General features: G+C 42.2%; 1 protein-coding gene across 7 annotated transcripts in view; it reads left to right on the forward strand.

The window, feature by feature from the left end:
* LOC105329753 (DNA ligase 1) overlaps window positions 1-16,257 on the forward strand; it is a 48,815-nt gene that overhangs the window by 15,499 nt on the left and 17,059 nt on the right. The window lies entirely within an intron of this gene.

The raw sequence follows: 16,257 nt of genomic DNA on the forward strand, positions 1-16,257 counted from the left end.
CCTTGCGTTGGCTTGCCTTGCCACGACTCATGAACACAAATATAAAGTTAACGTAATCAGGCGATTCGAGTATATTCATTTTTTGTAAGATTACAGAAAACGTCCAATCTTACAAAACCAATTTGAGATGTACTTACGACAAATATCACTAAATCATATCTACTTGTTAATAAAAAAAAGGATTTTTGTCCCCCGCCGCAACGCGGTGCGGGGACATAGAAATGCCGGGCGTCCGTCCGTGGGTCCGTGTGTCCGTGGGTCCGTGTGTCCGTGGGTCCGTGTGTCCGTGGGTCTGTGTGTCCGTGGGTCCGTGCGTCCGTGTGTCCGTGCGTCCGTCCGTCACACTTTTTTGTAAGCGCTCTCATGCCAACAAATTTTGCCGGATTTTCATTAAATTTATACCAAATGTTTATATCACTATTATCTTGGTCAAGTTCGAAAATCAGCATTGGTCGATACTTTTTGTTGGAGTTATGGGACTTTGACCACAATCATGACTCCGTTTTATCAAAAAATTGACCTTGTAAGCGCTCTCATGCCTACAAACTTTGACGGATTTTCATCAAATTTATACCAAATATTTATACCACTAATACCTTGGTCAAGTTTGAAAATCAGCATTGGTCGATACTTTTTGTTGGAGTTATGGGACTTTGACCACAATCATGACCCCGTTTTATCCAAAAATTGACCTTGTAAGCGCTCTCATGCCTACAAATTTTGACGGATTTTCATCAAATTTATACCAAATGTTTATACCACTAATACCTTGGTCAAGTTTGAAAATCAGCATTGGTCGATACTTTTTGTTGGAGTTATGGGACTTTGACCACAATAATGACTCCGTTTTATCCAAAAATTGACCTTGTAAGCGCTCTCATGCCTACAAATTTTGACGGATTTTCATTAAATTTATACCAAATGTTTATACCACTAATACCTTGGTCAAGTTCGAAAATCAGCCTTGGTCGATAGACTCAATACTAGTTTGCCTGACCGGCGGGGGACCCAGGAATTCTATTCTTGTTCTCTACATAATTCTGGCGCTATATTTTTAGTCGCGTAAGCGAACTAAATTACATGCTAATATGGGCATTCAGAAGTTGGAGTTCTATTCGCTTTTCGCTATTCACTATTCGAATAGCGAATAGAATTCTGTGGTCGGTTCGCTATTCAAATTACCGTAAACATGCTAATAAACGTAAATTCAAAATTTCATATAAAGTTCCCTTTTTAATTAAACAAACAGTTTTATAGTAAAAATTATTACTTGCTGACCTAATCTCAACATTCACATAATGAACACGGCCAGTAACAGGCTTAGCTAGCCTGGCGAAAATGCGACATTTCCTATAATACAGTTATAATGGAATTTCATTCAAGGGGCTAGCTAACACCCTGTATCCCATATTTAGGCCTTCATATTTATAGAAGATGAGGCCCCGGGACAGCCCAGCCGACTCTCAAAAGGAATTGGTTTTACACGACGAGTAAGAGGCTTAGCTAGCCTGGCGAAAATGCGACATTTCCTATAATACAGTTATAATGGGATTTCATTAAAGGGGCTGGCTAACACCCTGTATCCCATATTTGGGCCTTCATATTTCCAGGGGATGGGGCCCCGGGACAGCCCATTCGACACTCAAAAGGAATTGGGTTTACAGGACCAGTAAGAGCCTTAGCTAGCCTGGCGAAAATAATGGGATTTCATTCAAGGGCCTGAAAAACACTCTGCATCCTAAATTTGAGCCCTTATATTTGCAGAAAATGGGGCCCTGGCACAGCCCAGCCGACTCTCAAAAAGAATTGGTTTTACACGACCAGTAAGAGGCTTAGCTAGACTGGCGAAAATGCGACATTTCCTATAATACAGTTATAATGGGATTTCATTAAAGGGACTGGCTAACACCCTGTATCCCATATTTGGGCCTTCATATTTGCAGAGGATGAGGCCCCGGGACAGCCCAGTCGACCCTCAAAAGGAATTGGGTTTACACGACCAGTAAGAGGCTTAGATAGCCTGGCGAAAATGCGACATTTCCTATAATACAGTTATAAAGGGATTCCATTCAAGGGGCTGGCTATATAACATCCTGTATCCCATATTTGGGCCTTCATATTTGCAGAGGATGGGGCCCCGGGACAGCCCAGTCGACACTCAAAAGGAATTGGGTTTACACGACCAGTAAGAGGCTTAGCTAGCCTGGCGAAAATGCGTAATTTCCTATTATACAGTTTTAATTGGATTTCATTCAATGGCCTGAAAAACACTCTGCATCCAATATTTGGGCCCTTATATTTGGTGAGAATGGGGCCCTGGCACAGCCCAGCCGACTCTCAAAAGGAATTGGTTTTACACGACCAGTAAGAGGCTTAGCTAGACTGGCGAAAATGCGACATTTCCTATAATACAGTTATAATGGGATTTCATTAAAGGGGCTGGCTAACACCCTGTATCCCATATTTGGGCCTTCATATTTGCAGAGGATGAGGCCCCGGGACAGCCCAGTCGACCCTCAAAAGGAATTGGGTTTACACGACCAGTAAGAGGCTTAGATAGCCTGGCGAAAATGCGACATTTTCTTTAATACAGTTATAAAGGGATTCCATTCAAGGGGCTGGCTATATAACACCCTGTATCCCATATTTGGGCCTTCATATTTGCAGAGGATGGGGCCCCGGGACAGCCCAGTCGACACTCAAAAGGAATTGGGTTTACACGACCAGTAAGAGGCTTAGCTAGCCTGGCGAAAATGCGTAATTTCCTATAATACAGTTTTAATTGATTTCATTCAAGGGCCTGAAAAACACTCTGCATCCAATATTTGGGCCCTTATATTTGGTGAGAATGGGGCCCTGGCACAGCCCAGCCGACTCTCAAAAGGAATTGGTTTTACACGACCAGTAAGAGGCTTAGCTAGCCTGGCGAAAATGCGACATTTCCTATAATACAGTTATAATGGGATTTCATTAAAGGGGCTGGCTAACACCCTGTATCCCATATTTGGGCCTTCATATTTGCAGATGATGAGGCCCCGGGACAGCCCAGTCGACCCTCAAAAGGAATTGGGTTTACACGACCAGTAAGAGGCTTAGATAGCCTGGCGAAAATGCGACATTTCCTCTAATACAGTTACAATAGGATTTCTTTCAAAGGGCTGGCTTACACCCTGTATCCCATATTTAGGGCTTCATAGTTTGTGGGGATTGGGTTCCGGGACAGCCTAGCCTTCCCTAAAAAGGAATTGGGTTTACACGGTCAGTAAGAGACAAAGATAGCCTGGCGAATAATAGGACAATTCCAAGAATACAGTTTTAATGGTAATTCTTCCAAGGGGCTGGCTAACACCCTGTATCTCTTATTTGAGCCTTCATATTTGGTGAGGATTGGGCCCTGGGACAGCACAGTCGACCCTCAAAAGGATTCTGGTTTACACGACAAGTAACAGGCTTAGCTAGCCTGGCGAATAATAGGATATTTCCAATAATACAGTTATAAAGGAAGTTCTTTCACGGGGATGGCTAACACCCTGCATCCCTTATTTGGGCCTTCATATTAAGTGAGGATTGGGCCCCAGGACAGCCAAGTCGACCCTCAAAAGAAATTGGGTTTACACGACCAGTAAGAGGCATAGCTAGCCTGGCGAATTATAGGAAAATTCCAATAATACAATTATAATGGGATATCTTTGGAGGGGCTTGCTAACACCCTGCATTCCATATTTGGGCCTTCATATTTGGTGAGGATAGGGCCCCGGGGCATCCCGGTTGATCCTCAAAAGGAATTGGGTTTACACGACCAGTAAGAGGTTTAGCTAGCCTGGCGAATAATAGAACATTTTCTATAATACAGTTGTAACGGAAGTTCTTTCACGGGGCTGGCTAACACCCTGCATCCCTTATTTGGGCCTTCATATTAAGTGAGGATTGGGCCCCGGGACAGCCCAGTCGACCCTCAAAAAGAATTTGGTTTACACGACCAGTAAGAGGCTTAGCTAGCCTTGCGAATAAGGAATTGGGTTTACATGGTCAGTAAGAGGCATAGCTAGCCTTGCGAATAATAGGGCAATTCCAATAATACAATTATAATGGATATTATATAATATTGTTTTGTGAAGATGGTATGATGAAGTTATGTCTGATATATATCTAGATATAAAGTTTAACATAATAATGTATACTACATACTAATGTACAAACCAACGCCAATAGTGCTATCACAAACGATATCTTTGGATAACACCCTGCATTCCATATTTGGGCCTTCATATTTGGTGAGGATAGGGCCCCGGGGCATCCCGGTTGATCCTCAAAAGGAATTGGGTTTACACGACCAGTAATAGGTTTAGCTAGCCTGGCGAATAATAGAACATTTTCTATAATACAGTTGTAATGGAAGTTCTTTCACGGGGCTGGCTAACACCCTCCATCCCTTATTTGGGCCTTCATATTAAGTGAGGATTGGGCCCCGGGACAGCCCAGTCGACCCTCAAAAAGAATTTGGTTTACACGACCAGTAAGAGGCTTAGCTAGCCTTGCGAATAAGGAATTGGGTTTACATGGTCAGTAAGAGGCATAGCTAGCCTTGCGAATAATAGGGCAATTCCAATAATACAGTTATAATGGGATATCTTTGTGGGGCTTGCTAACACCCTGCCTCCCATATTTGGGCCTTCATATTTGGTGAGGATAGGGCCCCGGGACAGCCCGGTTGATCTTCAAAAGGAATTGTGTTTACACGACCAGTAAGAGATTTAGCTAGCCTGGCGAATAATAGAACATTTTCTATAATACAGTTGTAATTGGAGTTCTTACACGGGGCTGGCTTACACCCTGCATCCCTTTTTTGGGCTTTCATATTTAGTGAGGATTGGGCCCTAGGAACGCCAAGTCGACCCTCAAAAGGAATTGGGTTTACACGGTCAGTAACAGGCATAGCTAGCATGGCGAATAATATGACAATTCCAGTAATACAATTATAATGAGATATCTTTGGAGGGGCTTGTTAACACCCTGCATCCCATGTTTGGGCCTTTATATTTGGTGAGGATAAGGCCCCGGGCCAGCGCGGTTGATCCTCAAAAGGAATTGGGTTTACACGACCAGTAAGAGGCTTAGCTAGCCTGGCGAATAATAGGACAATTCATATAATACAGGTATAATGGGATTTCTTTCACGGGGCTGGCTAACACCCTGTATCCCATATTTTGGCCTTCATATTTGATGAGGATGGGGCCCCGGGAACACCAAGTCGACCCTCAAAAGGAATTGGGTTTACACGGCCATTAACAGGTCTAGCTAGCCTGGCGAAATATTGAAATTAGTATGATACAGGTATAATTGAATTTCGGCTGTCCAGTTTACCATCAATTGTAATTTGGTTTACATGACTTACAGACATGTGTGTAAATAGCTATTTGAAGTGGCAAATATGATGTAAATTGCTATATGGGAAAAGTTTTGTAGGAAGTGACTTACATATTCATATCTTCTTTTGTCAAATGCGGTACTTGGTGAAATCAATGGACATTTTAGAAGGAGTTATTGCTCTGAATATATACATGTGTAAGGACATTCACATCATACAATTATCACAACAGTCATCTTAACACTTGTTTATATTAGATATTAAAAGTCAGCGCCATCTCTCTGAAAGTGAACAGAGGTTAATAATTTTTGGTATTACATGTAATAACATTTGCATGCATGTAGCACGTTTTTGATTTTTATAGTGTATAAAATCGATAACGAAACAATATGTTTTATTATACTTTCATGTTAAATACTGAAATCTGATTGGTTTAGACGCAGTTGGTAATCCGTTCTATTACCCTCAGCATTAGCAACACAATTGGCAACGGGTAACACAACGAATTGTTACATGCGCGTAAATTATGTGCGTACGGTTCGCCAGAGAATTCACTTCATTTCTATATAAAAGCAGTAAAATTTTCTTTCAAATAAAGACATTCAGTATAATAAAATAAATAGTGCCTGTTTGGGAGGGTAACTGTTGAAATTGACACCCCTCGAAAACCATTGGTTTTTCTCTGGTATCTATAAAAAATTACTTAATGTCATTTACACACCGCCTCCTTTATATAAAATGTTGTAAAACATTGAGTAATTGGTCGAAGGAAAGGCATATTTCAGGTGTTGGGGTTGGGTGGGGGTGGGGTCATTGCTGCTTATTTATAAACTATTTGGATCCGATGCATAATGTTGATTAGGAAATAATAGGCAATTTTGTGTCTTGCGCGTTTTTTTCTTCTAAATATTGAAAGCGAGCTCGACTGTCATATCAACAAACGGATATTTTGTTTATTAGAATAGGTGGCGTGGGACAGTTTCGCAGGAAAGACCCGGTCAAATTTTAGAAAAAAGGGTAAATGTGAAGTTTGGTTGGGTATTTGAGGGGTATAAACTTTAGAATATCTATTTCATTCATTGTGTGGATAGAAGACCTTATGTCTATGTAATTGACATGCAACACTTTAGATGCGAAACTGTGACTTTTGTGAAATTTTCACTTTCGATTTTATAATGGAAATGGGGGGGGGGGGTGTCAGAACATGAAATCTCACTCAGAGGGAAAGTGTATGATATCAAATAAACTCTTGAATATTTACATGGACATAGCTGCAAATCCTATCGTAGTGTATGGGAATTGCCGGGGATTAGAGAGTATATTGGGACCTACGTATCTCAAAAACAGCGAATAAGGGACACATCTTCAAAAACTTTTGAGATCGACCATGGCTGTTTAAGTAAATGTTTTATGTAAGTTGTACATCTTTTATTCTGCAATGTCTGGAAAGAGTCCTAAACATGTCTCCCCTACATTTAAACCAGTTTAAACCTATTTAAAAATCCGCTCAAAAATAAACAGAAATACGACCAGTATCTGCTTCACATTTCCTCCACAGTTAAAAAAAATTCCCCTTTTAACCTACAGTTTAAAATGAATGAACATTTAGCAAAAACAAAAGAAATAATCAGACATATACATGAAACAAATGAATATCAAATTACAGGGCGACGAGCAAAATTAAATATATATAATTTATTTTGAATTTATTATTAAACCCTATCACAACAAGAGACAGGGCTACCCCGGGACCCCATCCCCACCAAATATGAAGGCCCAAATATGGGATACAGGGTGTTAGCCAGCCCCTCGAAAGATATCCCATTATAATTGTATTATACGAAATTTCCAATTTTCGCCAGGCTAGCTAAGCCTGTTACTGGCCGTGTAAACCCAATTCCTTTTGAGGGTCGACTGGGCTTCCCCGGGACCCCATCCCCACCAAATATGAAGGCCCAAATATGGGATACAGGGTGTTAGCCAGCCCCTCGAAAGATATCCCATTGTAATTGTATTATACGAAATTTCCAATTTTCGCCAGGCTAGCTAAGCCTGTTACTGGCCGTGTAAACCCAATTCCTTTTGAGGGTCGACTGGGCTTCCCCGGGACCCCATCCCCACCAAATATGAAGGCCCAAATATGGGACACAGGGTGTTAGCCAGCCCCTCGAAAGATATCCCATTGTAATTGTATTATACGAAATTTCCAATTTTCGCCAGGCTAGCTAAGCCTGTTACTGGCCGTGTAAACCCAATTCCTTTTGAGGGTCGACTGGGCTTCCCCGGGACCCCATCCCCACCAAATATGAAGGCCCAAATATGGGATACAGGGTGTTAGCCAGCCCCTCGAAAGATATCCCATTGTAATTGTATTATACGAAATTTCCAATTTTCGCCAGGCTAGCTAAGCCTGTTACTGGCCGTGTAAACCCAATTCCTTTTGAGGGTCGACTGGGCTTCCCCGGGACCCCATCCCCACCAAATATGAAGGCCAAAATATGGGATACAGGGTGTTAGCCAGCCCTTCGAAAGATATCCCATTGTAATTGTATTATACGAAATTTCCAATTTTCGCCAGGCTAGCTAAGCCTGTTACTGGCCGTGTAAACCCAATTCCTTTTGAGGGTCGACTGGGCTTCCCCGGGACCCCATCCCCACCAAATATGAAGGCCCAAATATGGGATACAGGGTGTTAGCCAGCCCCTCGAAAGATATCCCATTGTAATTGTATTATACGAAATTTCCAATTTTCGCCAGGCTAGCTAAGCCTGTTACTGGCCGTGTAAACCCAATTCCTTTTGAGGGTCGACTGGGCTTCCGCGGGACCCCATCCCCACCAAATATGAAGGCCCAAATATGGGATACAGGGTGTTAGCCAGCCCCTCGAAAGATATCCCATTGTAATTGTATTATACGAAATTTCCAATTTTCGCCAGGCTAGCTAAGCCTGTTACTGGCCGTGTAAACCCAATTCCTTTTGAGGGTCGACTGGGCTTCCCCGGGACCCCATCCCCACCAAATATGAAGGCCCAAATATGGGATACAGGGTGTTAGCCAGCCCTTCGAAAGATATCCCATTGTAATTGTATTATACGAAATTTCCAATTTTCGCCAGGCTAGCTAAGCCTGTTACTGGCCGTGTAAACCCAATTCCTTTTGAGGGTCGACTGGGCTTCCCCGGGACCCCATCCCCACCAAATATGAAGGCCCAAATATGGGATACAGGGTGTTAGCCAGCCCCTCGAAAGATATCCCATTGTAATTGTATTATACGAAATTTCCAATTTTCGCCAGGCTAGCTAAGCCTGTTACTGGCCGTGTAAACCCAATTCCTTTTGAGGGTCGACTGGGCTTCCCCGGGACCCCATCCCCACCAAATATGAAGGCCCAAATATGGGATACAGGGTGTTAGCCAGCCCCTCGAAAGATATCCCATTGTAATTGTATTATACGAAATTTCCAATTTTCGCCAGGCTAGCTAAGCCTGTTACTGGCCGTGTAAACCCAATTCCTTTTGAGGGTCGACTGGGCTTCCCCGGGACCCCATCCCCACCAAATATGAAGGCCCAAATATGGGATACAGGGTGTTAGCCAGCCCTTCGAAAGATATCCCATTGTAATTGTATTATACGAAATTTCCAATTTTCGCCAGGCTAGCTAAGCCTGTTACTGGCCGTGTAAACCCAATTCCTTTTGAGGGTCGACTGGGCTTCCCCGGGACCCCATCCCCACCAAATATGAAGGCCCAAATATGGGATACAGGGTGTTAGCCAGCCCCTCGAAAGATATCCCATTGTAATTGTATTATACGAAATTTCCAATTTTCGCCAGGCTAGCTAAGCCTGTTACTGGCCGTGTAAACCCAATTCCTTTTGAGGGTCGACTGGGCTTCCCCGGGACCCCATCCCCACCAAATATGAAGGCCCAAATATGGGATACAGGGTGTTAGCCAGCCCCTCGAAAGATATCCCATTGTAATTGTATTATACGAAATTTCCAATTTTCGCCAGGCTAGCTAAGCCTGTTACTGGCCGTGTAAACCCAATTCCTTTTGAGGGTCGACTGGGCTTCCCCGGGACCCCATCCCCACCAAATATGAAGGCCCAAATATGGGATACAGGGTGTTAGCCAGCCCCTCGAAAGATATCCCATTGTAATTGTATTATACGAAATTTCCAATTTTCGCCAGGCTAGCTAAGCCTGTTACTGGCCGTGTAAACCCAATTCCTTTTGAGGGTCGACTGGGCTTCCCCGGGACCCCATCCCCACCAAATATGAAGGCCCAAATATGGGATACAGGGTGTTAGCCAGCCCCTCGAAAGATATCCCATTGTAATTGTATTATACGAAATTTCCAATTTTCGCCAGGCTAGCTAAGCCTGTTACTGGCCGTGTAAACCCAATTCCTTTTGAGGGTCGACTGGGCTTCCGCGGGACCCCATCCCCACCAAATATGAAGGCCCAAATATGGGATACAGGGTGTTAGCCAGCCCCTCGAAAGATATCCCATTGTAATTGTATTATACGAAATTTCCAATTTTCGCCAGGCTAGCTAAGCCTGTTACTGGCCGTGTAAACCCAATTCCTTTTGAGGGTCGACTGGGCTTCCCCGGGACCCCATCCCCACCAAATATGAAGGCCCAAATATGGGATACAGGGTGTTAGCCAGCCCTTCGAAAGATATCCCATTGTAATTGTATTATACGAAATTTCCAATTTTCGCCAGGCTAGCTAAGCCTGTTACTGGCCGTGTAAACCCAATTCCTTTTGAGGGTCGACTGGGCTTCCCCGGGACCCCATCCCCACCAAATATGAAGGCCCAAATATGGGATACAGGGTGTTAGCCAGCCCCTCGAAAGATATCCCATTGTAATTGTATTATACGAAATTTCCAATTTTCGCCAGGCTAGCTAAGCCTGTTACTGGCCGTGTAAACCCAATTCCTTTTGAGGGTCGACTGGGCTTCCCCGGGACCCCATCCCCACCAAATATGAAGGCCCAAATATGGGATACAGGGTGTTAGCCAGCCCCTCGAAAGATATCCCATTGTAATTGTATTATACGAAATTTCCAATTTTCGCCAGGCTAGCTAAGCCTGTTACTGGCCGTGTAAACCCAATTCCTTTTGAGGGTCGACTGGGCTTCCCCGGGACCCCATCCCCACCAAATATGAAGGCCCAAATATGGGATACAGGGTGTTAGCCAGCCCTTCGAAAGATATCCCATTGTAATTGTATTATACGAAATTTCCAATTTTCGCCAGGCTAGCTAAGCCTGTTACTGGCCGTGTAAACCCAATTCCTTTTGAGGGTCGACTGGGCTTCCCCGGGACCCCATCCCCACCAAATATGAAGGCCCAAATATGGGATACAGGGTGTTAGCCAGCCCCTCGAAAGATATCCCATTGTAATTGTATTATACGAAATTTCCAATTTTCGCCAGGCTAGCTAAGCCTGTTACTGGCCGTGTAAACCCAATTCCTTTTGAGGGTCGACTGGGCTTCCCCGGGACCCCATCCCCACCAAATATGAAGGCCCAAATATGGGATACAGGGTGTTAGCCAGCCCCTCGAAAGATATCCCATTATAATTGTATTATACGAAATTTCCAATTTTCGCCAGGCTAGCTAAGCCTGTTACTGGCCGTGTAAACCCAATTCCTTTTGAGGGTCGACTGGGCTTCCCCGGGACCCCATCCCCACCAAATATGAAGGCCCAAATATGGGATACAGGGTGTTAGCCAGCCCCTCGAAAGATATCCCATTGTAATTGTATTATACGAAATTTCCAATTTTCGCCAGGCTAGCTAAGCCTGTTACTGGCCGTGTAAACCCAATTCCTTTTGAGGGTCGACTGGGCTTCCCCGGGACCCCATCCCCACCAAATATGAAGGCCCAAATATGGGATACAGGGTGTTAGCCAGCCCCTCGAAAGATATCCCATTATAATTGTATTATACGAAATTTCCAATTTTCGCCAGGCTAGCTAAGCCTGTTACTGGCCGTGTAAACCCAATTCCTTTTGAGGGTCGACTGGGCTTCCCCGGGACCCCATCCCCACCAAATATGAAGGCCCAAATATGGGATACAGGGTGTTAGCCAGCCCCTCGAAAGATATCCCATTGTAATTGTATTATACGAAATTTCCAATTTTCGCCAGGCTAGCTAAGCCTGTTACTGGCCGTGTAAACCCAATTCCTTTTGAGGGTCGACTGGGCTTCCGCGGGACCCCATCCCCACCAAATATGAAGGCCCAAATATGGGATACAGGGTGTTAGCCAGCCCCTCGAAAGATATCCCATTGTAATTGTATTATACGAAATTTCCAATTTTCGCCAGGCTAGCTAAGCCTGTTACTGGCCGTGTAAACCCAATTCCTTTTGAGGGTCGACTGGGCTTCCCCGGGACCCCATCCCCACCAAATATGAAGGCCCAAATATGGGATACAGGGTGTTAGCCAGCCCTTCGAAAGATATCCCATTGTAATTGTATTATACGAAATTTCCAATTTTCGCCAGGCTAGCTAAGCCTGTTACTGGCCGTGTAAACCCAATTCCTTTTGAGGGTCGACTGGGCTTCCCCGGGACCCCATCCCCACCAAATATGAAGGCCCAAATATGGGATACAGGGTGTTAGCCAGCCCCTCGAAAGATATCCCATTGTAATTGTATTATACGAAATTTCCAATTTTCGCCAGGCTAGCTAAGCCTGTTACTGGCCGTGTAAACCCAATTCCTTTTGAGGGTCGACTGGGCTTCCCCGGGACCCCATCCCCACCAAATATGAAGGCCCAAATATGGGATACAGGGTGTTAGCCAGCCCCTCGAAAGATATCCCATTGTAATTGTATTATACGAAATTTCCAATTTTCGCCAGGCTAGCTAAGCCTGTTACTGGCCGTGTAAACCCAATTCCTTTTGAGGGTCGACTGGGCTTCCCCGGGACCCCATCCCCACCAAATATGAAGGCCCAAATATGGGATACAGGGTGTTAGCCAGCCCTTCGAAAGATATCCCATTGTAATTGTATTATACGAAATTTCCAATTTTCGCCAGGCTAGCTAAGCCTGTTACTGGCCGTGTAAACCCAATTCCTTTTGAGGGTCGACTGGGCTTCCCCGGGACCCCATCCCCACCAAATATGAAGGCCCAAATATGGGATACAGGGTGTTAGCCAGCCCCTCGAAAGATATCCCATTGTAATTGTATTATACGAAATTTCCAATTTTCGCCAGGCTAGCTAAGCCTGTTACTGGCCGTGTAAACCCAATTCCTTTTGAGGGTCGACTGGGCTTCCCCGGGACCCCATCCCCACCAAATATGAAGGCCCAAATATGGGATACAGGGTGTTAGCCAGCCCCTCGAAAGATATCCCATTATAATTGTATTATACGAAATTTCCAATTTTCGCCAGGCTAGCTAAGCCTGTTACTGGCCGTGTAAACCCAATTCCTTTTGAGGGTCGACTGGGCTTCCCCGGGACCCCATCCCCACCAAATATGAAGGCCCAAATATGGGATACAGGGTGTTAGCCAGCCCCTCGAAAGATATCCCATTGTAATTGTATTATACGAAATTTCCAATTTTCGCCAGGCTAGCTAAGCCTGTTACTGGCCGTGTAAACCCAATTCCTTTTGAGGGTCGACTGGGCTTCCCCGGGACCCCATCCCCACCAAATATGAAGGCCCAAATATGGGATACAGGGTGTTAGCCAGCCCCTCGAAAGATATCCCATTATAATTGTATTATACGAAATTTCCAATTTTCGCCAGGCTAGCTAAGCCTGTTACTGGCCGTGTAAACCCAATTCCTTTTGAGGGTCGACTGGGCTTCCCCGGGACCCCATCCCCACCAAATATGAAGGCCCAAATATGGGATACAGGGTGTTAGCCAGCCCCTCGAAAGATATCCCATTGTAATTGTATTATACGAAATTTCCAATTTTCGCCAGGCTAGCTAAGCCTGTTACTGGCCGTGTTCATTATGTCAATGTTCAGGTCAGGTCAGCAAGTAATAATTTTTACTATAAAACTGTTTGTTTAATTAAAAAGGGAAATTTATTTGAAATTTTGAATTTACGTTTATTAGCATGTTTACGGTAATTTGAATAGCGAACCGACCACAGAATTCTATTCGCTATTCGAATAGTGAATAGTGAAAAGCGAATAGAACTCCAACTTCTGAATGCCGCTAATATGGCTGTTCCATCTGTTTCAAATCCCTGACTAAAATCCTATAGAAAAGCTTTAAAGCGACGATAGACAAATATTTCATACAAATAAACACCAAATTGAATATGGATATGATTATAAGCATTGAATGATTTATTTTGGAATTCGTCGGTCAATAACACACTACGCTGTGCTCACAAATTATCACAACGCGCTATCGCGCGATATTCAATTTTTCTGCACCGCCTTGGTGTGCTAACGGACCAAAAAATTATACATGTATTTCATTTTGCTATTTATTTGTGCAAGTATCATTAATCAATACTCAAAGAATGATTCCTTATTCCTTAAATAAACTGTTATGGTCTGATTTCTGTTGTTTGGTAAATATATTTGTGCTATCTACACATTTCAATTCGAACAATAAGTTTTGTTATACTTTCATGTTAAATACTGAAATCTGATTGGTTAAGACGCAGTTAATAATATTTACTATTACTCTCAGCGTTAGCAACGCACTTGGCAACTGGTAACATTAAAAAATGTTACATGCGCGAAAATTATGCGCGTACGGTTCGCTGTAGAATTCACGTTATTCCTATATAAAAGCAGTAAAATTTTCTTAAAAATTTTAAAAAAGACATTCAGTATAACAAAATAAATAGTGCCTGTTTGGGAGGATAACAGTTGAAATTGACACCCCTCGAAAACCATTGTCAACCTCCGCTTCGCGTCGGTTGACAATGGTTTTCTCGGGGTGTCAATTTCAACTGTTATCCTCCCAAACAGGCACTATTAATATAATATTATGAGGTGATAATTTTGGTCGGGGCGTCCTCTAATCCATTAAAGCCCGAAGGGCTTTATGATAGATTTAACCACGCTTCGACCAAAATTATTATTTCGTAATATTCAAAGAATGATTCCTTATTACATACTCGTATATTGATATCGTTTCCAATTTCTACAATTTAAAACGACATTTTAAAACCACTATTTTTTCATAAAGCACATGCTATGTATTTCTATCGCGGTGCAGCAAATACCATTTTTTGGTTATGCTAAGATACGCCCATTTTGTGTCGCTCATCTTTTATGAAATTATTGGGCTACAGGCTTTAAAATTGATTTGTAATGATATCACAGACGAAGACCGTTGAAAATATAAATATTAAATGTTGACGTCACGGCGGCGCAGCGAATAAATATCTTGGTGGGAGTACCGGAAGAAGACTTTTTTAGGCTAAGCAATTGCTTAAACAAAAACTATACAATGTAATGAGGTCAAAAGCTCCATTTTATCATATTTCTTTTTCTAATTGTTAAATAAAATTAAAACAGGAGACGAAATATCTACCACTACTTTTACACAAAAACTGATATCAAGAGTTCTAAAGTATGAACAGATGACTGTGAGAGGCGTTTTACAGACAGTTGACTTTTGGGTAGAAATAACTCAATTTTTTTAACGAAAAATCAAGAAGAGATAGATTATATAAATTTTGGCATTAATGAAAGCAAAAGGTGAGAAACGAAAAAATACAATGTAATTCATGTTTTCCGTTTGTATGTTAATCGTTTAAGGGTGTTGTTTACTCTGGGTTTGAGATCTCAAATTCGGATTGTTATAAAGTTCAATGTCATGAGTAAAATTTGTTCTAAACACAAAAAGTATTTATGAAATGAATTTAATTTATTATTGACATAACATTCGATATTTCTACATGTACTATGTTATGGACTTAGGCTCAAACAAAAATAAACTTTTAGTCAAACAGAGGAAATTCAGACTAAATTTTGCCGATTTTTTTTGCGGCTAAAACATTTTTGGCAGTACTAATATTAGACGTTTAGATTTTATATTTTAGTCTATGTAATTTTACATACTTTCTGTTAGTTTAACCTCACTAATCATTAAAAAAAAATTGTAGGGCACGAATTGAAAAAATATCGGAAAAATGCGTTAAAACGATAAAAGACACCATGCATATCTCAAAATTTTTATTATTGACCTCATATAAATTTTATGCCAACAGAATTTTTATGATGAAAATAATTTGAGGCTGAAGTTCGAAGAACCTTTAAAACAGAGAGAGGGAAATGCCCACTGTGTTATGTACATGTACTTGTATGGGGCTTCGATCTATAGATTAGGTGTAGTTTCTTCATGCAGCTACCGGTCTGAAAAAAATCGGATGGATGACCTTGTAGCTACAGTTCCTTTTGTGTTCAAAAGAATTGCAATTCAAGACGTACAAAAACTTGCGCTAGAGTTTTTTTGCATGCAAAAATGCACAGTGACTGATCTCGGTCTGCACGTGAGTTTATCATATACGTTCTTCATTTTCCTTGGTCTGTTAACGTTTATAAGGGAAAAAAAATAGGAGACAAGTAAAGCAACAACAGTAGAAAACTATCCGAAGAATTAATTTGGAAATAAAGCCAATAAGTCCAAAAGTAACGCAAGATTTTACTTGTTTTTAAACCACGAGCCACCTATAGATCAATGACTGGGGTTCAAAGGTCTGAGTTGTAGAGGTTTTAAGAGAATGAGTAAACTGTAATAATAACCTAATATTTGTGCTACTTTTTACAATGTAACGTTAGAATAAAATAGATTGGAAATCATTTTGAAAAAAAAAACATTTCGTTTAAAAATGTGTGTATTAACTTGAAAGTTGAAAGTTTGTTACATGAAATTTCCAAAAGCAAAAAATGAAC

This window comes from Magallana gigas, chromosome 3 (assembly GCF_963853765.1).
Source record: "Magallana gigas chromosome 3, xbMagGiga1.1, whole genome shotgun sequence".
In the NCBI taxonomy this organism is placed as follows: Eukaryota; Metazoa; Mollusca; class Bivalvia; order Ostreida; family Ostreidae; genus Magallana; species Magallana gigas.